The 20,751-nt window shown below is 49.2% G+C and overlaps 1 pseudogene; it reads right to left on the bottom strand.

Moving 5' to 3' along the window:
* Window positions 1–11,876: 11,876 nt before the first annotated feature.
* On the bottom strand, window positions 11,877–13,043 carry LOC143274510 (small ribosomal subunit protein uS5 pseudogene; annotated as a pseudogene).
* Window positions 13,044–20,751: the final 7,708 nt, after the last annotated feature.

A 20,751-nucleotide genomic window follows, 5' to 3' on the forward strand; every position in this document is an offset into this window, starting at 1 on the left:
GGAGGGGAGGGGAGTGGAAGGGAGGGGAGGAAGGGTTCAGTTTGAGCTAGGAGGATCAGACCACACTTCCCTGCAATCTTACAGCTACTAGAACATTCATTACTATGTGGCTAATAGATAATACAATCCAGAAATGTCTTCCTTAGTGGCTTTAGGTAACTATTTCTCTCTCCTGTGGGTCTACCTTCCTGATAGCTCAGCCTTTTTAGATTCAAGGATAAACTCCTAGTCACAGGGCACATTGGCCACCACAAAGCTCAGGCTTTGAATAAGAAGCCACATCTGTGCTGGACCTTCAGCAAGCTGTGCCTGCTTTGTTTGTTTCTGGGATGGATAGCATCAAGTGTGGAGAGTTAGAATGTTGCCAGTTCAAAGTGAAATTATAGTGGGCTATTATAGCTTTTCGAATACCATCCTCTGGGTACTGCACAACATGATTGTAACTAGTACTCAAAACAATGGAGTTACTTTAAAAAGATCTATCTAGGCAACCCAACTAAGATACATCTTTATTCTCTGCCTTCCCCATAAACCTCGAAAGTCAAAAACTTTAATCTTCCAGGGCATCCCTCCTCCAGTGGGTACTAGTACCTGTAGTACTGCAGGGAGGGGCGTCTGATTGGTCTCTAGGTCAAATTTAACAGGAGAGGAGATGGTGTGCTAAAGAAGTGGGGGGGGGGGGGCGCGGCGGCGGCGGCGGCGGCGGCGGCGCACACCTTTAATCCCAGCACTCGGGAGGCAGAGGCAGGAGGATCTCTGTGAGTTCAAGGCCAGCCTGGTCTACAGAGCGAGAGCTAGGACAGGCACCAAAACAACACAGAGAAACCCTGTCTCGAAAAACAAACAAACAAACAGAAACCCCAAACAACAACAACAACGAAAAGAAGTGGGGACAGTCATGTCCATCCTCACAGGAGGCGGGACAGCGCGGCAGTGACTCTCATGCCTTGTACTCCCCTGGAGCCCTGGCTGTCCAAGTTTGTTTTTCCTGGGCTTAAGCTTGGAAGTCAGATGAACCAGGGCCTCCCACCCAGGAAGCAGGCTTGGCATCCCAGCCTGGAGTGTGCGTGTGTGGAAAGCTTTGCAGCTGACTGTTTATTGTAGGTCTCCAGGGGCCAGTGAGCAGGCAGTGGTCTGCCCAGTGTCTCCTGTGGCTGAAAGTGCTTGCTGCCAAGCCCGTGCTTCCTGCTGATTTTGGGGTGAAGTGAGGGGGGGAGTTGGGAGTCGGAGTCACGCATGTCAGGAGGTGTGAGTGAAGAAGCATTATCACGGAGACCTCAGACATCTGTTCCCTGAGGGGGCTGAGGAGACAGGTTTCAGCAGTGGTGTTCCAGGAGCTTGGGGAACAGCACACCAAATCAGGAGTACAGGAGCCATCTCATCTGCTGTTCCTCTGGAGGTGGAAATGCCTCTATTCACCCTGTAAAAGTGTCAATGAATTAGGAGATAACAGGTTTTATGAGTGGGCATGTGGGTGAAGTTAACCTGTCAGTATTCACCTGGTTGGCATCCTTGGCTGGTGGTTAGGATCCTCAGAGCTGGTGCAGGGGCTGGTGGTGTATCTGAAGAGCCCCTGAGGGTTGGTCTTGGCACAAGTCTGGCGGGAGGGGTGGACCTGTGCAGGAACCTGTAAGTGTGTAAAACAGAAACAGACCTACATCTTGGTGACACAGCAAAAGGCTATGGCTTTGGGTTAAAAGGCATGAAATTGTTTTAGAGCCTGGCTTCAGCCCAGCGAAACATGTCTTTAAATCTGTAACCAGAGGAAATTTACTGAATGAAAGTGGTTGAGTGAGTGAAGGAGGAGGAAGACTTCCCTAAACATCATCAGATCTGAGGAGGATATGTAAGTGACAGAAGTGAGACAGCTTTTTCTATACTCATATAAACAAACCTTAAAACTGTTTCTTTTATCTAATTCTCCAGGAGATACTGAGAGCAGTCAATAGTAAAAAGTTACATTGAATTCTGTTCTGTGAGTTTATCCGATCTGGTAACAAGGTAAGTTGTGTCTAGTAGTAGCCCTAGGAGAGGGAGGCATGTGAGTTTTACATAGAGAACTGAGAAGGCAACTGAAGCAAAGCCTGGTCATCAAATGGAATCAGAGATTGAGAAGGATAAATTATATCTGAGTGCAGACCAAGCAGCTTTAGAATCTGTTAAAAATGACAGGGACCAGTTCATACCCAGTTAGCCATACCCAGGTTTCCATATTGTTGGAGGCAGAAGTATCAGAACAGCATCAATCTTTTGCCACCAGGCCCATAAGGTGGGAGTTTTTTCTGTGGAAGAGGGACATAGAGAAGACTGATCTTACTTTGTCTAGGCAAAAGGGGTGCAATCAGTTCTCTGATGTCCTGCTGTTTGTCCAGTCTGCCCTGGGTGTTGGTGGCAGGTGTCACATTGGGGCATCTTGCCCAGAGGTCAGCATTGCCATCATCCAGGTGGAAACAGCGTGGTGCCTTACAATCTTCTTCAGAGACCTTGAGTCACTGCTAGGATCTGGGAGTCTCTGTCTGATATAATAAGCTTTTTGATCAACATTTTAAATGCCATATTCTGCAGCTCTCTGAGCATCTGAGGACTGTCTGTCTATTAGGTAGGAATGGCTGACTATCAGCTTGTGGTCTCCAATATTTCAGCAGCTTCCATAAGACTTGCTGTCTCCTGAGAAGGCAAAGAAGAGTGACAGGGGAAAGATCCCAGGGCCGAATGGGAACAGGAGAAAAGGAGCTTATGAGTCAGGGTGTGGCCCAATTCTGAGAAAGGGACTCTCTCTGGGTGGAGGGGGCAGAAACTCCATCATAGGATATATATCTTGTTTATCAAATATCTTATCAAGCACATGCCATCATTTATTTAAATTCTCTAGAGGTATAAATCTCTAAGTTAGCTTTTGTTAATCTAAACAGATAAATTTGGCAAGGACAAGAAAGCTTACATTCTTATGCCTGAATAGACCTTGAGTAAGGAGAGACACTTTTAAGCCATTGGCAGAGATATCTGCATCTATTACCATTTTTAAGGCCCTGAGTTCTGATCTTTGAGTATAGCCAGATTATAATCCTGAATGATTTATATAGAAATAATAATTTCTTAAGGTCATATAATACCTTTTTGGTTCTGCATAGAGAAGGTCAAGTGTCTTATTCTATTGCAGAACCATTTTAGTTAATAAATCTATTAATTGACAATATTGGGTCCAGTTTCCTGGTATATCAATCAGTGGGCATTGGGTAGCCAATTAGTCCCCTATGCCAGGTTTTTTTGTATCTTTAACTTGGCCTTCAGCCTATTTGAGGCAGGGGCAGGGGGCGGCGATATACTCTCTTCTGTAGCTACTTCAAGCTAAAATGGGGTGCAGGTGGTCAGAGCCCAGGGAGGCTAAAAGGCCAGTCAAAGGCATGGAGGGAACCCAGGCAACAGGGTATTTATCAGAAACATATGGTCATCTGTCCTGGTTGTAGAGAGAGGGAACAATTACATTTGGCTGGACTGGTCCACATCATATCATCCTTCAGCACATCTAGAGCTTGTGGTCCTTTGGAGCAGGTTGCAGCCATTGATGTTTGGATGTGCCTGCCAGCAAGTGGAAACCTGCTGAAGCAGGTAGACTAGAGACAGAAGTTAAAATTTATGAACCTGTTTGGAGCCTTTAGTCCCATGGTCTTAAGTAACTGGAAAAGGGAGACAAGGAGAGAGAGAAATACCATCCTCAGGAATAGAGAGCCAAGGAAAACTCCTTTATCTGGAGCAGGGGTGGGTCATCTGAAAAACAACAGTAGACTCATACCTACATGTTTATATTTGGAAGACAACCAAAGAAAGTCCAAAATCCTGAGTTTGTGATCCAAACTGCATCAGAACTCTATTAAAGGAGCCACTGTGGGGGTCACTGGGCCCCACACATAGGAGCTCGAGAGCAGTAGCAGAGGAAAGCAGGCCTTGACTGGAGGCTCGAGTCAATTCGTGGCCTCAAGGTGGAGCTTTCCTGACCTCCTCTGTACAGATGACCTGAGCACTGGGTGCCCCAGCCATGCCTGAGCCATTGACAGGAAGTGACCTTTTGCCACACTTAGTAAAGATGGCCTCTGACCACGTGATTGCCCTTATCAAATATGGCAACTGATCACATGGTCATGTGGGTTTTTTTTTTTTCCCAAGACAAAATGAACAGATAAGGAATAGAGAACCTCAATCATTTAAAAATCACGTAGAAATACAGCCAAATACATTTCTGTGGCTCATCCACCACCCCTTCTGCTCAGCAGCTGGAGGGGCCTGGGACCCCCAATTCACCGGCTCCCAGCTCACTTGCTGGCCTGGGGCTGGGCTCAGGGCCGTGTGCCATCATGCCATCATTCACCAAGGAGAGCTCGAGTGCTCCAAGGTGGGACATTCCTGGCCCCCACACTGGTCCGGCAAGAGGGACAGGCAGCTGCAGGAGAGATTTTTTCTCAGTTTCCCCACTGTCTGACCTAAGAAATACTGAGGCCAGTTTCACATCCAGGGGGACGGTCAGAGGCTGGTATCTCCACCAGAGACCCGAGTGGTGGTGTTGAATGGAAGGTGAAGCAGCCAGTGACCAAGAAAGCAGGCTTGTTACAGGCAGGAGGGAGCAGATCTGCCGCAGGTGGAGGCAAGTAAGTGGGTATCTTCTGGCAGGCCCTGCCAAGGTATGCCACCAAACAGACATGCCACATGCAGCAGTTAGTGGAAGAGGTTTGAGGGAGGAAAGGGAGAGTGAAAGACCCGGGTCAGAGTGAGGGCTTGGGAGGGGCAAGCCCTGATCACTTACCTTAGCCGTAAATGTAAAAATACAGTACGGTTCCCATGGATGGTGGGGGGGGGGAGTCACTACAGCCATGGGCGTCCCCAGGGCTGGCGGGGAACAGACCGAGGACCAAGCCTTCGAAGAGGGCCATCGCCACACTCAAAGGCGGTCGGCTTAGCCTGGCTAAGCAGGAGTCTCAGCACCTAGTACTAGGATTTTTGAGCAGGCGAGAACAAGAATCGAGCTCCGAGAGAGAATCTCAACCACAGGAAAAGGTCAGCAAAAGCTGAAAAGCCTAAAGGAGCTGTGGGCAGCTCCAGAGGAGGTGTGACAACCCACCTGAAACTTGCGCGATTGCCACCAGTGAATGGGGTAGTGAGCGATCGGGTGAGCCGGAGCCTGTTGTGAGTAGACTGGTCCCGGATCCTGGCATGCCAGGGGCTGCCGGGAGGGCCTATCCAAGTCACGGAACCAATGTAATGATACAGCGCTGGAGGCCTAGGTGGGTTTTGGAGCCAAGGTGCCCCATGGCGGGTGAGACTCACTATACTGCACGGATGGTGGAAAGTTACTCACAGGGTAAGTTCATCTGGGGGGAGGGTAGAGGGAATGGAAGGAAGGGAAAAGGGGGGAGAGAGAGAGAAGAAAGAGAAGAAGGAGAAGGAGGAGGAGGAGGAGGAGGAGGAGAAGGAGAAGGAGAAGGAGAAGGAGAAGGAGAAGGAGAAGGAGAAGGAGAAGGAGAAGGAGAAGGAGAAGGAGAAGGAGAAGGAGAAGGAGAAGGAGAAGGAGAAGGAGAAGGAGAAGAAGAAGAAGAAGAAGAAGAAGAAGAAGAAGAAGAAGAAGAAGAAGAAGAAGAAGAAGAAGAAGAGAAACAGAGAGGTTCGTGCTACCTCTGGCGAGAGGGGAGAAGGGAGGGGGGAGGGGTTTCCTCTTAAGGGGGCTTTAACGTAAGATGATGCTGGGCGGGTCTCCAAGGGGCGAGTCAGAATACTAACGGGAAAGAGGGAACTGACTCCTACAAGTTGTCCTCTGATCTCCTGATCGCCGCATGTACGCCATCAGAGAGAGAGAGAGAGACAGAAAGAGAGAGAGAGACAGAGAGGTGACCTACAAACATGCTAAAGGAATAAAATACTTTTGGGTCTGTTTGCTTGTTTTTTCTTTTTCTTTTATTTTTGTTTCTGTCTTTTTTTTTTTTTTTTGAGATAAGATCTCCCTTGGCTAGCCTGGAACTTACAGAGATCTACCTGCCTCTGCCGGTATTAAAAGTGGATACCACCACACCTAGTTCATAAAGATTTTAAAAATTAGAGGAAACCTCTCTCCACCTTTTGGTCTCTCTTGGAAAAAAAAATCAGAGGGACTCACCAACTTTCCTACCCAGAATAAATAGGCTATATCTGAAGCCACTGACTCTTCAGTTCCGCTTCTAAACCTGAGAGGAGGACATATCAGGATCTGGAACAGTTGGTTTATAGGGCTAGGGTCCTAGGAATCTCCAGGGAGGGCTGGGGAGAGACGCAGGGGAGGCAAGAGCGAGCCAGGCCTGGTGGCACACACCTGTCACCCCAGCACTCAAGGAGTGGGGGCAGGAGAATCGGGAGTCTACCTGCCTCTGCCTCCCATGTGCTGGGATTGCAGATGTGCACCACCACCTCTGCCTTTGACGGCTTTGGTTGTTTTCATTACTTTAAATCATGTGCAGGTGCTTGCTGGGCCTAGAGGCACCAAGTCCTGTGGAGCTGAAGTCACAAGGTGGCTATGAACTGCCTGACATGGTCCTCTGGAAGAGCACCAGCCTTTGGTTGCTGCATCCATGCACTGCTCCAGAGACTTGGCCTGCCTGGGCTCCATGAGAATATGAAGAAATGAAAAACACAGGCAGACACAAAGGAAAGCTGGGGATGGGTGAAGGGAGGCAGGGCTATCACACACAGGGAAACAGGAGGCAGGGCTATCACACACAGGGAAACAGGAGGCAGGGCTATCACACACAGGGAAACAGGAGGCAGGACTATCACACACAGGGAAACAGGAGGCAGGCTTTTTGCTATACAGCTGAATCAAGGAGAGGAGGAGCAGTCTCCAGGCTGTAAACATCTGGGGTGGTGCTATGGTGGTCATTTTCTTCACATAGTATCAACATTTGTATGTGGACTAGGAAGGAAAGCTTTGCCATTTTCCCATGAGTCAGTGTCATTTACTCAGGACTTCCTCTGCTCCGTCACTTCTCTGGATGGGCTTTTTCTGTCCTGCCTGCCAGCTCCTAAATAACCACATGAAGACTTCTTATTAATTATGAAAGCTTGGCCAATAGCTTAGGCTTGTTCCTAACTAGCTCTTATAACTTAAATTAAGCCATTTCTATTAATTTATTTTCTGCCACATGGCTTGTGGTCATCTTCTACATGTCCTGCTTCCTCTGCATCTAGCTATGACTCCTCCCTTCTTCCCAGCAACCTCTCTGCCCCGAAAATCTTGCCTAGCTATTGGCCGTTCAGCTTTTTATTAAACAAATCCAAGAGACACATCTTCACTGTGTACAAAAAGGATATTCCACAACATACTTTGTTTGTTTTGTTTTGAGAAAGGGCTTCATGTAGCACATGCTGGGCTTGAACTCTTGATCCTCTTGCCTCTTCCTCTGAAGTGGCACATCCGGCTTTTATTTTTTCAGTTATGGTTTTTGGTGTGTGTTTGTGTGGTGTATGCACATATGTGTGCAAGCGTGTGTGCCTGTGTATTCGTGGAGGTCAGGGGAGAGTGTCTGGGGTTCTCCTTGCCACCCTCCCTGCCCTGTTCCTTTGAGGCAGGGTCTCTGCCTGAATACCCAGCTCACCTCTTGGTTCTCCCTGGCTAGAATGGTAAGCAGCGAGCCCTAGCGATGCTCTCGTCTCTGCCTTCACAGCCCCGGGTTGCACGTGAGCAGGAGACACACCTGGCTTGTTAAGTGGCTGCTGGGATCCGAACCTGAGCTCTCATAGTTATGCAGCAAGCCCTAAGCCCTCCCTTCAGCCCTGGCCTGTGACTTTTGAGATAGGGTCTGTCTTAGTTAGAGTTTCTATTGCCGTGAAGAGACACCATGACCACAGCAACTCTTATAAAGGAAAACATTTAATTGAGGTTTAGTCCATTATCATCATGGCGGGACATGGTGGCGTGCAGGCACACTTGGTGCTGGAGGAGTTGAGAGCAGAGAAGAAGCTACATCTTGATCCCACAGGCAACAGGAAGTGAACTCAGATATTGGGTGTGGCTTGAGCATATATAAGACCTCAAAGCCCGCCCCCACAGTGACACACTTCCTCCAACAAGGCCATGCCTCCTAATAGTGCCACTCCCTATGGGGGCCATTTTCTTTCAAACCACCACAGGGTCTCACTTTGCAGCCCAGGCTGGCCCACACCTCACAGCCTCCAAGTGCTGGATGATGGGAGTGTCCCACCTCACACAGCCTGCCAGCAAGCTGACAGCCAGCGCTCAGCCCACTTGTCCCTGCAGCTGGGCCCGTGGGCGGTCCAGGGAGCAGCTGCTTGTCTCCTGGACAGGTGGGCAGCTGGCACCTTCACCAGGCAGGTTTCTGAACCTCTGCCCTTCTCATCAGTCTGTCCAATCAATCATCCCATCCACTTGCTAGTGGTGACAGTGAAGAAGATGAGGAGCTGAAGGTCAGGAAGTGGCTGCCTGTCGGGGCCAGCATGGGCAGGGCCAGCTCTGTTGGCAGATCTTGGCTTCTGAGAGCCTGTTCTGTCCCGTGGCCACCACTCTGTGACGGACCTCATAGACTGCTGCAGGGAATGTCACCTCAGATGCCGTGTCCCCAGTGGCAGCAACCTTGCTGTTCCTCAGCTGCTCACAAAGGTTGAAACTTCAACAGTAGCCTCCTCCAGACACGCTGACAGCCAGCCCCCAGGAGCTTCCGGAGCTCCACCTCAGGAGAGTGTGCCGGGGCCCACCCTACAGCTAGACTGCTCCTTCCCCAGGACTTGCTCTCTGCAGGGCTGATGCCTGGCCTGGAGAAGGCCCTGGGTTCCATCCCCTTAGCTGCAAAACCCCAAACAGCTAAGCCCTTGATCGGCTGCTGTAGGTATTGGGGTTGTCAGGGTCAGAGCCTGGGCCAGGGCATCCCTGACTGCTGGGCTACCCATCCTCAATTAAACAGACAAGTGACATTGAGGAGACAGGAGGAGATTTATCCAATGAGACCATGCCAGGAAGAGGGACAGAGAGGTCCGGTGACAATTTGGGGTCCTCAGTCCCCAAGTCCATCTTCAGGATCCTGATATAAAGTTCAGGTTTAAATACAGGGCCAGAGGCCTGCATGGCTGAGCGGCCTAATCAAGGTCCGGTCCCACCCATTTTCGTTGTCTGGGCCCCAGACCCTCCTGAAGGTGGCCTGACAAGTTCAGGACCATGTAAAATCTCTTCCTGCGAACAATTTCCTCTGGCTGCCCTTCCTTCCTCCAGCATGAGATCCTGGGGAACTGCAGTTTCTTGGGGACCACTGTTTCAACAGTCTGACAGCGAGAGGGAGGCTGGAGGGACACAGTGTCCTGCGAGGCTCCTGTGGGGACAGCACAGCATCTCCTGGAGGGAGCACCTTAGGCTTTGACAGTCGCTTTTGTTGCTACAAAGTGCCCCAGTGTGTCTCCAGAGATCAGAACTCTGGGGTGATAGGAAGCCACTAGGTCAGAGGTATCAGCTAAGTGCTCACTTGGGTCCAGCCTGGCCTCCAGTGGAATCCTGGAGCAGCTGACTCATGCCCTAAGCAGTCCTCTGTCCCTCTGTCCTCTCAGGGTCAAGCTCGGAGAGATGTGGGAGTGGTGCATAGGGAAGCCAGTCTGTGCTGGAGCTGGAGCAGGTGGGTGTTCCCCGGAGGCTGTGGGTGGGGGAGGGCAGGGCGGGGGTTATTTCCATCCAGGAAATAACCCTGTGTGTGGGTGCTGGGCTGGGCTACCTGGCCACAAGTATGCAGTGTCCTCTGAGCACTGGTGTCCCCACCTAAGTCAGCAGCCGTTGCCATGGAAACAGCCCCAGAGTTACCTGGGTGCTTTCCTCCTTTTCTATCCCACAAGTCCAGAGAGGGAGGAGCCTGCCCTCCCCAGTGGATCCTCATCGCCCTGTCACAGAGGCCCCAGAATGCTCCTGTCACTGTCCTGGAAGGTCACCTGACCTGACTTTCAGAAACAGCCCTGGGTGGAAGTCTGGGCAGGACTTACAGATTGGTTTGGGAACACAGTAGTCCCCATGAACCTGTTGGTGCCAGGCATCAACAACCTTTTGTGATACCAGGTGGTGATTCCACAGCTACCAGGGAGAGAAAGAGCCCACAGAGGTGTGTGTGTGTGTGTGTGTGTGTGTGTGAGAGAGAGAGAGAGAGAGAGAGAGAGAGTTGCTGTTCCCGAGGTAGGGGAGGTTTTGCTCTTAAGTAGTTGCAGGTTTACTGGTATTTCCCGGCAATGATAGGTGGTAGACTCCTCACAGGCCTGGCCCTGGTGGGTGCTGGATTAATAAAAACAGAGGACCTCCAGCTATGCCTGAATGTCTGATGAGCAGCAACTGGCATATATATATATATATATATGTGTGTGTGTGTGTGTGTGTGTGTGTGTGTGTGTAATTTATTTATTTATATTTTATATACATTGGTGTTTTATATGCATGTATGTCTGTGTGAGGGTGTCGGATCCCCCTGAAACAGGAATTACAGACAGTTGTGAGCTGCCATGTGGGTGCTGGGAATTGAACCTGGGTCCTCTGGGAGAGCAGCCAAGTGCTCCTAACTGCTGAGCCATCTCTTCAGCCCCATAAATGGCTTTTTAAGTGTATCATATGTCACAGTGAGGCAACCGTGGTACTAGAAATTGATCATTGTTTACCTGGCATTCAAATTGAGCTAGGTATCATATGTGAGACCCTGTTACATCCTGTAATCCAAGCACTTGGGAGGTCAAAGCAGGATTGTCATGAGTTCAAAGCCAGCCTTGGCTATATAGTGAGTTCCAGGCCAGTCTGGGCTATATAGCAGGGGGGCTTTGGGGTGCCTAGTCTCATTAATGAGAGAATTTAAGAATGGACTCAAAAGGAAGCTTGAGGAAGATTTTATTAGAGTATGAAGAAAAGCCTCCAGGGCACGCTCCGCAAACCTCAGCAGCTGCCAGAAGGGCGGAGGGGGGGGGGGCCTTCCTGTTTGAGTTACACTGGCAGGGGTCAGCCACAGACTCACATCGGGGAGGGAGCTTTCGAGAAAGACTGTATATTCCCGGTTAGCTTCCTGTTGCTGTGGTAAAGCACCGGCCTAAAGCAGCTCTGAAGGAACAGGTTTAGTTCTTCTTACAGCTCTCAGGTCACATCCCACCACCGAGGGCAGTCAGGGCAGGAAGCCCGGCAGGAACCTGGGGCCGGGAACTGACGCAGAGGCCACAGGACTTGCTCCCATGGCTCACTCCATCTGCTGCCCTGTAGTGGCTCACTCACATTGGGCTGGCCCTGCCCACATCTGTCATTATGAAAACGCCCCCAGACTCACTCGGCCACAGGCCAATCTAAGGGAGGCATTGCCTCAGTTGAGGTTCCTTTTCCCAGATCATCTGAACTTGTGTCAAGTTGACAAAACATGAGGAAGCCTGGAGTGCTAGGGAAGGCGTGCTTAGAGAGCAGACCGGAGAAGGAAATTACACTTTCCTGAATAATTCAGAAAAGCAAGTCGTTCCACAAAGCTGCATGGCTGTGCTGTGTAAGAGTGCTGGGAGGCAGGGGTTCTGGGAAGGGAAATTACCTTATCTCATTGAACTGATGATATTAAAGGGACAAAATAAAATTACCTTATCCCATTGAAGGATAATATTTCACCCCTTCTCTCTTTTTAGACTTAATTCACTTTGTTTTTCTAGTATAAAAACCCTACGCTGGGCGGTGGTGGCACACACGCACGCCTTTAATCCCAGCACTCGGGAGGCAGAGCCAGGCGGATCTCAGTGAGTTCGAGGCCAGCCTGGGCTACCAAGTGAGTCCCAGGAAAGGCACAAAGCTACACAGAGAAACCCTGTCTCAAAAAAACAAAAACAAAAACAAACAAACAACAACAACAACAACAAAACCCTTATGTGGTAGCCACAGCTGGAGCCTGGGTCTGTGAATAGAGATTCTGGTGTGGGTTTTCACAAAATGGTCACTGAATTCCTGATGGGGAGACTTTGTGAACACAGTCTCTTTCCAGAGGTCAGGGGTCAGGTAGCTGTAGGTTTTGGAGATGGCATCAAAGGTGGCCTTGGCAAAGGTGCCCAGGGTGGCAGTGCAGCCCCTGGCTGATAAGTAGCGGTCATCAATACCGGCCATCAGCAGCAGCTTCTTGGGAACAGGAGCAGAGACGATGCCAGTGCCCCTGGGGGCAGCGATGAGACCACCAACACAGAGCCACAGCGGCCTGTCACTTTGCACGGGACAGTGTGGGGCTGGCCAATCTTGTTTCCCCAGTAGCCTCTCCAGGGGGGTGATGGAAAACTTGGCCAAGATGATGGCCTCTTGGATGGTAGTGGCTACCTCCTTGGAGCACCTAACATGAAGACCAATGTGACCACTGTAGTCCCCAATAGTGACAAAAGCTTGAACCTGGTCCGCTGGCCAGCCCTGCTTCTGTACTGGCATGATCTTTAGAACTTCATCCTTCAGGGATGCACACAGGAAAAAAATCAATAATCTCTGATTCCTTAATGGGCAGGGAGAACAGGTAGGTCTCCTCCAGGGGTTGATCCTTGTGTCCTCAACCAGGTGGCCCAGCGTGGTGACAAGCTTCCACTCCTTGTCTTTGACTTTACCTCCATGAGCCCCATGGCCTTAACCATGGTCTCAGCCTCAACCATGCTGTGGAACAATCCTTTTCTATACTATGAATATGTCTTACTCTCATTGGTTAATAAAAAGCTAGCAGGCTGGTAGCTAGGCAGGAAGTTAGACGGGAAAACCAAACTGAGGATGATGGGAAGAAGGAGGGTGGAGTCAGGAGAGACACCAGCCAGCCACTGAGCTAGCAGGACATGTAAAAATGAAGTAGCAACCTATGAGCTAAGTAAGTGGCAAAACATAAATAGAAATATGGGTTAATTTAAGTGTAATTCATATTCAGCCTCTGAGTTGGTTATTTGGGACCAGGCAGTTGAGACAGGAAACACCCATCTACACAACCACAACCAAACTGCTGCCAACCTCCACAGAAGCCCAGGTCCCCAGGTCCTCTGGGCTCTCCCACTGCACTGGTATCATCTGCCATTTGGTGTTCTTCCAAAGAAGAAGAAAGCACACCTGTCTCTTCAGCATGGCTAAGGTGAGGAGTGAGTCCACCTTCCTGAGGGGTGGTTGTGAGAGCCAAAGTTACTTTTTAAGTTTTAGTTACTGTGCCTTAGAGACCCATGAAGCAAAAATGCCCCTGATCTGCAAGTCCCTTGCCCAAGGACAGTTAGTTCCTGAAATGCTGGAGGCTACTGTTTATGGGAGAGAACAAGCCACATGTTTTCACTCCCCTAAACAAGTGTGTTTGACCCACCTGCACCGATGTGCTTGATCACATGTGGGTGGGAGGTACATAAGCAGGAAATACGTCAGGATATACACTTGCCCCTGATTGGAACTGATGGGAAATGCAATGAATTATGGGTTTTCCTTCTTAAGCCCTTGCCATATTTGATTCTGGGCCATTTCCCAGGAACCTGGGTATGAATCTGGCCAGAGCCCATCCACCTGGCCAGTATTTAATTAGAGCTTGTATGGTGATATTTTATTTGTACTGAAATGTGATTTTATTTGTATGTTAATAAATAAAGTTGCCTAGGGCTTAGAGCTAATAGCAAGCCATAGCAGAAGCCGGGTGATGGTGGTGGTGGTGGTGGTGGTGGCGCACACCTTTAATCCTGATCACATGACAGACATATCTCTGTGTGTTCAAGGATACAGCCAGTATGGAGACACACGCCTTTAATCTCAATACCAACCATAGAAGACCTGGAGGTCTGTATAGACAGGCAGTGTTGAGGAGGTCATGTGGTTGGGTTTACAACCAATGAGAAGGCAGAACAGAAAGTCAATAAAAAGACAGATACACAGGAAGTAGTTCTCTTTCTGAGGGGAAGAATGACTGCAGCAGCAAAGGGTAAGAAAGGGTTTTTAGTATCAGCTCTTAGCTACTGCTCTGACCTCTTGAGCTTTTAACTCTGTATTTGGTTCCGTGTTTCTTATTTAATAAGACTTACATCTACAAGCTTGCTTCAAATTTGACTCTAAACTGTGGTAGTGGTCTTATTCAGTGGGATTAACATGGTCTCTTAGCCAAATGATTGACATGGCCCTGTTGGAATTTCTCCACTCAGGCCAGAGATTCTATTCTCTGACCAGAGCAGTTATTGGCCTTTATTGCTGCTCTAACAGGACTCTGTCTACACACACACACACACACACACACACACACACACACACACACACTCACACACCAGTGGGGGGTGGTACACAACCTCATGGCCTGCTGTACTTCTCCTGGGTGGATTCTGGAAGGACTGTACCAAAGAGATGCCCTCTTATCAATGTTTATGGCTACTCTATCCACAACTGTTAGGAGACAGAAGCAGCTAAGATACCCATCAACACAGGAATAAACAAACAACATGTGGCACATGCACACAATGGAATTTCGTGTTTCTGCAAAGAGAAATGAAATTACGGTATGTGCAGAAGGATGGATGGAGTTGGAAATCATAAGCCAGACTCAGAGTGACAAATACTCCTTGTTTTCTCTTATATACTGAACCTAAATTTTAAATTATATATGTATGCATGTATGCCTCTATTTGTATTTAGGTGTGTATATGCCTCTATTTATATATGTGTGCATATACATCTATCTATATATGAACATGCATATTTTTATATGTGTGCATGTATATCTATATATGTGTGTGTGTGCAAATTATACATGTATGTCTCTATTTGTATATGTGTGTATGTATATATCTATATATGTATGCATATATTTATCTATATATGAGTGTACATATGCCTATCTGTATATGTGCACGTATGTCTCTACATGTGTATTTGCTGACTGAGAAGTGGAAAAGAGGGTCTTGAGGGAGGAGGCGATCTCAGGAAGGAGGTGGCAGGGTAGCGGAACTCATTTTGCGGGAGGGTAGAGAAGGCACTAAGTGGGAGAAAGAAGGGCCTCGGCTGGGCAGTGAAGGAAGGGAACAAATGAGAGGAAACTGTGAAGACACTCAGACGTGAGCCATGATGGTGCAGCCCCTTGTTCCGAATGCACCCTAAAAATGAACTGAAGGAAAGAATGGTTGCATACACAGCAGCACCACCAGACAAACTGAATTGGGCAACATGCCCAAAGAGCAGGACTGCCCTGCATTTTGAGGACTCCCCTGAACTCACCCACCCCCACCTTAGATGCAGAGGGTCAGGGTACTTGATGAGGGCTCTTGTTTGTGATTAGGCTTTGTTCTGTCTTCCACATGCCTGTTGGCCACTGCTCACAGACCCATGGAAGAGTGAGGACCCAGCCACACAGGGCACCTGGTACCTTCTGGGATATTATGGGCCACCTTGAACAGGTCTGTAGGTTTTTACCCCATGGGACTCTATTTCAGAAGAGTGTCCCCACAGTGGTACAATATACAACCTGTACAAGCTAACACAGTGACCCTGGTTCCACTTGCTGGTTTGGACACTGAGTTTTCTCTTACAAATATTTCTTAAACAGAGCAGCCAAAGGTCACCATTCCATTCCTCTTTCATTCTATGGAAAGCCTAGTAACCTGAGACGACACAGTGGCAATGTCTGAACAGAGTTCAGCACCCAGGCAGCCATGCACAGAAGGGCTTTTGATTCTCTGTGCCTATGTGACATCTGCAGCCGGGTGCTCCCTGCCCACTACCCAGCTAACGCAGAGGGACTGGGCTGCAAACTTCCTGCCTGCCCACCCGTCCACTACATCCTCTTCCAACCCTCACCCGTGTCCACCCCCAGCCTAGGCATAATTTTAGAAACTTAATAGATGTTGGCTGCATTCTTGGCCCTGTGCCTGTGGGGGTGGGTCCCAAAAGGAGACAGACATTTCTTTCTTCAGCCTTGTTGATTGAGATCCTCTGTCTTCCCCAGGGACCGGCTTCTGAAGGGCCATTGTATGAGGACAGCTTTTTACACACTCGCCTCTTTGTGGGTCCCCACCACACTGCCCTGTCAGCCTGGATGACCATGCAGGATTAGTGGCAGTTGTTAGCGGTCCTCTCCCCAAAGCCAACAGTAGCAATGGAAATAGACTTGGAGGACCAAGATGTTGATGGCCATGGGACCACTTGCCACCATTCATTCATTCATTCATTCATTCATTCATTCAATTTATCTAGTCAGTTAATTAGGTAGTTTGTTAGAGACAAGGTCTGGCTTGGTAGCCCTGGCTGGCTTAGAACTCAGTTTGTAGCTCAAGCTACCCTCAAACTCACAGCAATCCTTCTGTCTCAGTTTCCTGAGTGCTGGATTTACAGGCATGCCTCACAATTCCTGAACACTTTGTTGTCTTAATACCAGAAATGGGAGGTCACACTCATATTTGGGGAGGGCAGATTGGGCATGGATCAGAGCATGGCACTTGGACAGGAAAGGCTTTAGTGTCCTTTCTAGTGGGGTCTGCTGATTTCAGGGGCTCGCCCCCTTCCTGGAGCCAATCTTGGCAGACTTCTGGCAAAGCGTGTAGTGGAAAGGAGACAAACTCAGAAGCTGGGTCTTAGTTCTAGCAACAGCATCTCAGGCTGGCTCTGGCAGGACATCTTTCTCTTTCCTCATTTCCTACCCCAGCCAGTGGGACCACTTCATGCCCATTTACAGACAGGAAAGTCAAGGCTCCATTAAAGTAACTCACCTATGACCACTCAGCCAGTGCTTTGAATGAATCTTTGCCCTCCCTACCTTATTTTAAAAATCTATAGCTTTATTGAGATACATTCATCCATTTAAAATGACAGCCAGCCTTTGAGTGTCCTCATTCAAATGGTCTGCTGTCAATCTTTCTTTAATCTGTACCATTATTGCTTTGCTCTAAATACAAATTGTCTTGCTTCTTTTGCAAAGATAAATAGGCAGCCAATAGTTTTTCTTATACTGAGGATAGCACAGCTAGCCCCCTGGTCCATTCCAAAAATTCCATCTCTCTAAAGACCCTTGATTCTCTTAGCTGACCCCCTCTGGCCCCTGTGGTCCTCCGTGGGTACTCTGCCCTAAGCCTTCTGGGTCTGTTCTTCCTTCCAAGGTGTGTGGTGTTCTAGGGTTTCAGAGATACATCAGTACTTCACGTCATGTGTCTCTGTGGCGACTGAAGCCGGGGCGTTTGGCGGTCAGGCTGCTGTGGGGAATGCACTCAGGAGCTCTGAGCACAGGTTCTCCAGTGAATGGCAGTGTCTTCACTATCTCTGGACTCTCCACTCCAGTGGGCTGCTCAGCTTCCTGTTCATGCTGCGCCATCCTATGCAGGATGCTCTAGGTAAATCTGGCTGCTGCTGGATGGGATCACACACGCCTACCATCCTAGGTAGCACTTGGAAGGTTGAAGCAGGACAAATCTGGCTTAGGTTACTGCCCTGAATCAACGTTTTCTTCCTTCCTTTGTGTTCTCTTCTTGCAGAGTGATGTTAGCCATCGGTTTGACCCCTGTGAACTCTACTGAAGAACAGTTAAGAAGCAAGGACCTGTTCTGTCCCCCGGAGTTGTAGTGAGAGTCATGACGGCAAGAGCTCTGCGACTGAGAAACCTGGAGGGGATGTGGCTTCAGCGGGAGGTCCCCTGCTCAGGATCCACCCGTGCTGGGCCCCACCGGTACAGTGGTTAAGTCCCTTAGCTCCAAGGAGCCTAGGCTTTTGCCTCCAGAGGTCCCTTGGCATCACCCAGAAACATCTCGGGTCACCATGGCAGTGTGTGCTGTGTATATTCATGGCAACTATTAGGTAGAGTTTTGTATAATATTATAGGTCCAGCCTTAATATTATACTGTCCCAGGGGCCCGGAAGTGACACCACCAGCGGCGTGGGAATGAATCTAGATACACGGAGCTCTTTCGTCCAGCTCGTTTATTCGTCCGCCGCCATCATTCTGCCATCATAACTCCTCCCGCTTCTCTCCAGACTGGTCCATATCTTTCCCAAGACAGCAACACCTTCATGTTTACAATGCAACATATGAATTGCAAGGTCCCCACCAGAAGCTTCCTGGCAACTTCTTTTGCAACCCCAGAAGGGGAAGAGAATAAAGGTGGAGTTAGGAGCTGGAATAAATCAGAGAAGGAATCTATCCTTACTGTGGTTAGGTGAAAACGTTATGGGTCTATCATAAATGTGCTCAAACTATAAACTCACAGGTGACAGGGTAAAGAAATCTGTAAGTCACTAAAAATAAAGCCGCCACTGTTGTTCTCTGCACCAGCTTTCTGACAGGGCGGGAGGAGGACTGAGAGCCAGTCAGTCTGCATCCCAGCTGGAAGCACCTGGGGAGAGGAAACCCCTTTGACCTAAGAAGTTGCTCTGGGGCAGTGGAAGATCTGAACTTGATTTTCACAAGAAACAAAGCTATGCACCTAGTGGCCTGTTAGTCTCCTCAGCTCAGCGGGGGAGTTAGTACCTAGTGGAACAGTTTCTGAGAAGCTTAGGTGTTTACCAAAATGGTTGGGAAGTATTTGGGCACACAAGAATTTTGTAGCAGAAGACGGCTGAAATATTAAAAACTAAATAACACCAAATATTCATACTAAATGGCTTGCCTTTTGACAGACCCTTGGCCGGTCAAAGTATAGCTTTAATACACAGCTGAATCTCTATAACATATTCTTGTGACCCGCAAGATTAGAGGCCAGGGCAAACACTCCACGTCACACAGGCCACCTGACAATGAGGAAGAACCTGACCCCAACCCGGAAGTGTGCCCGTGTGCAAGTGGAGAGCTTGCAATGTGTCCGTTACAAGGCATGTGCGTCTATACTCCTGCCACTTCCTGGCATGGATTTGAGGTACCAACAAAATCAATGGGAAATAGGAAATTGTGGTTAAAACACAAGGCAAGGACATTAAACCGAACACAGATGATACCCTGGTTAAGACACACTGGGATGTGCAGAAGTGAGATGTGCTGTGAGCGTCCTAGCAGCCAGAGCAAAAAGAACAGTGCAATCAATTTTGAGATTTGTTTTCATCAGCTTAATGTTAGAAACAGTCAGAGCTCTCAAGGGCTAAAGGACTCGGGCCTGAATTCTCCTGCGGGTCAGAATAACAGGCTGGAGCCGACGTCACCGTCCTCGTCAGCCGCTATGCAGGGGACATAGCAGGACGTGACAAGCTGAGCCTGCGGTGGCTAAGGGGGTTGTCCATGGATCACCTGCTCTAGGCAGGCCACTGTCCCAGCTGATTACAGGAAGCAGGTCACACTATGGGCAGCTCAGAAGAGTGACTGAGCAGGGGCTCTGGAGCCAGATGCCCAGGCCAAGACCTGGGCTTACTCTCTAGTAGCTGTGTGTTTGGGACTGTCCCAGAAACTTCTCTGAGCTCAGTTCCTTCATCCATATAATGTAACTGATCATGGTGCCCACCCATTGTGTATGTAAAGATTAACGGAGAGTCTAAGTGCTCAGCTGGTCGAGTGCTTGCCTAGCATGCACAAAGCTCTGGGTTCGGTCCTGAGCGCCACAGAGCTGTCACACCAGCACTAGGGAAGTAGAGGCTGGGGGATCAAGATCTTATCTCAAATGATGGGCTGACATCCCAAGTTCAGTCCCCGGATCTCACAATAGTAGGGAGAACTGACTCCTGAAAGCTGTCTCTAGCCTCTCCACATGCAGTGTGGCACCAGGGGACTGGGTTAGGATTCTCTGCTCTTCCAGCTGCATGACCACACATGCGCAGTTCAGTAGCCAAGTAAGGGGTCTTACGTCTTACGTCATCAGTGTGCTGCATGATTGGCAAATGCACAGGGTGGTCATGCAATCAGAGCATGTGTGGTGCAGCTCCGTAGGCCCACCTGCGCATGTACAGGGGAATCCTTAAAAAGCCGGACGCAGACTCCTCCTCTCTCCCCTCTGTTCGCTCCTCCCCCACTGTCTCTGCTCTCTGCTCGTGCTTCTTCCCTAGGCCTGGTTCCCCCCTTCCTCCCAATAAAGCTCTGATACTGGGTTTTCTCGTGTCTCATGACCTTTCCACCCAGTAACAGTAACACTTATCATTCTTTTTTTTTTTTTTTTTTTTTTTTGGTTTTTCCGAGACAGGGTTTCTCTGCGTAGCTTTGCGCCTTTCCTGGAGCTCACTTGGTAGCCCAGGCTGGCCTCGAACTCACAGAGATCCGCCTGGCTCTGCCTCCCGAGTGCTGGGATTAAAGGCGTGCGCCACCAACGCCCGGCATCACACTTATCATTCTTAAAAACAACACACACACACTCTCTCTCTCACACACACACTAATAATAATAATAATAATAGTAAATCAAGAGAAATTTAAAAACAGGGCTGGTGTGGTGGCACATCCCTGTAATTCCAGCACTTGCAGGCAGAGGCAGGTGGCTCTGTCTGTGAGTTAAAAGCCTGCCTGGTTTACATAGAAAGTTCCAAGCTAGTCAGGGCTAAATAGTGAGACCATGTCTCAAAAACAAAACAAATAAAAATAAACAAAACAAAACCAAGATCCATCCAGTGGCTGGGAGGTCCCTTGGCGTTAGGAACCAGGCGCCCTCCCGCCCCAGCCACCCTCTGCCCTGCCGGCACACCTTCACCAGCTGCACAGTGTGACACTCCTACCCTTTAAAAGCTCCCTGCCATCATGGCCACCCTCTCTCCCCCTCCCTCCCCTCCCTTTCTTTCCCTCTCTCCCTCTGTCCCTCCCCTCCTCTCATCCTTGCCCCCCCCAGTACCCCCAATAAATCTCTGGCGTGAGATCTGTTTTGGGGTGTGATTTCT

The sequence above is a fragment of the Peromyscus maniculatus genome, chromosome 8 (genome assembly GCF_049852395.1).
Source record: "Peromyscus maniculatus bairdii isolate BWxNUB_F1_BW_parent chromosome 8, HU_Pman_BW_mat_3.1, whole genome shotgun sequence".
Lineage (NCBI taxonomy): Eukaryota > Metazoa > Chordata > Mammalia > Rodentia > Cricetidae > Peromyscus > Peromyscus maniculatus.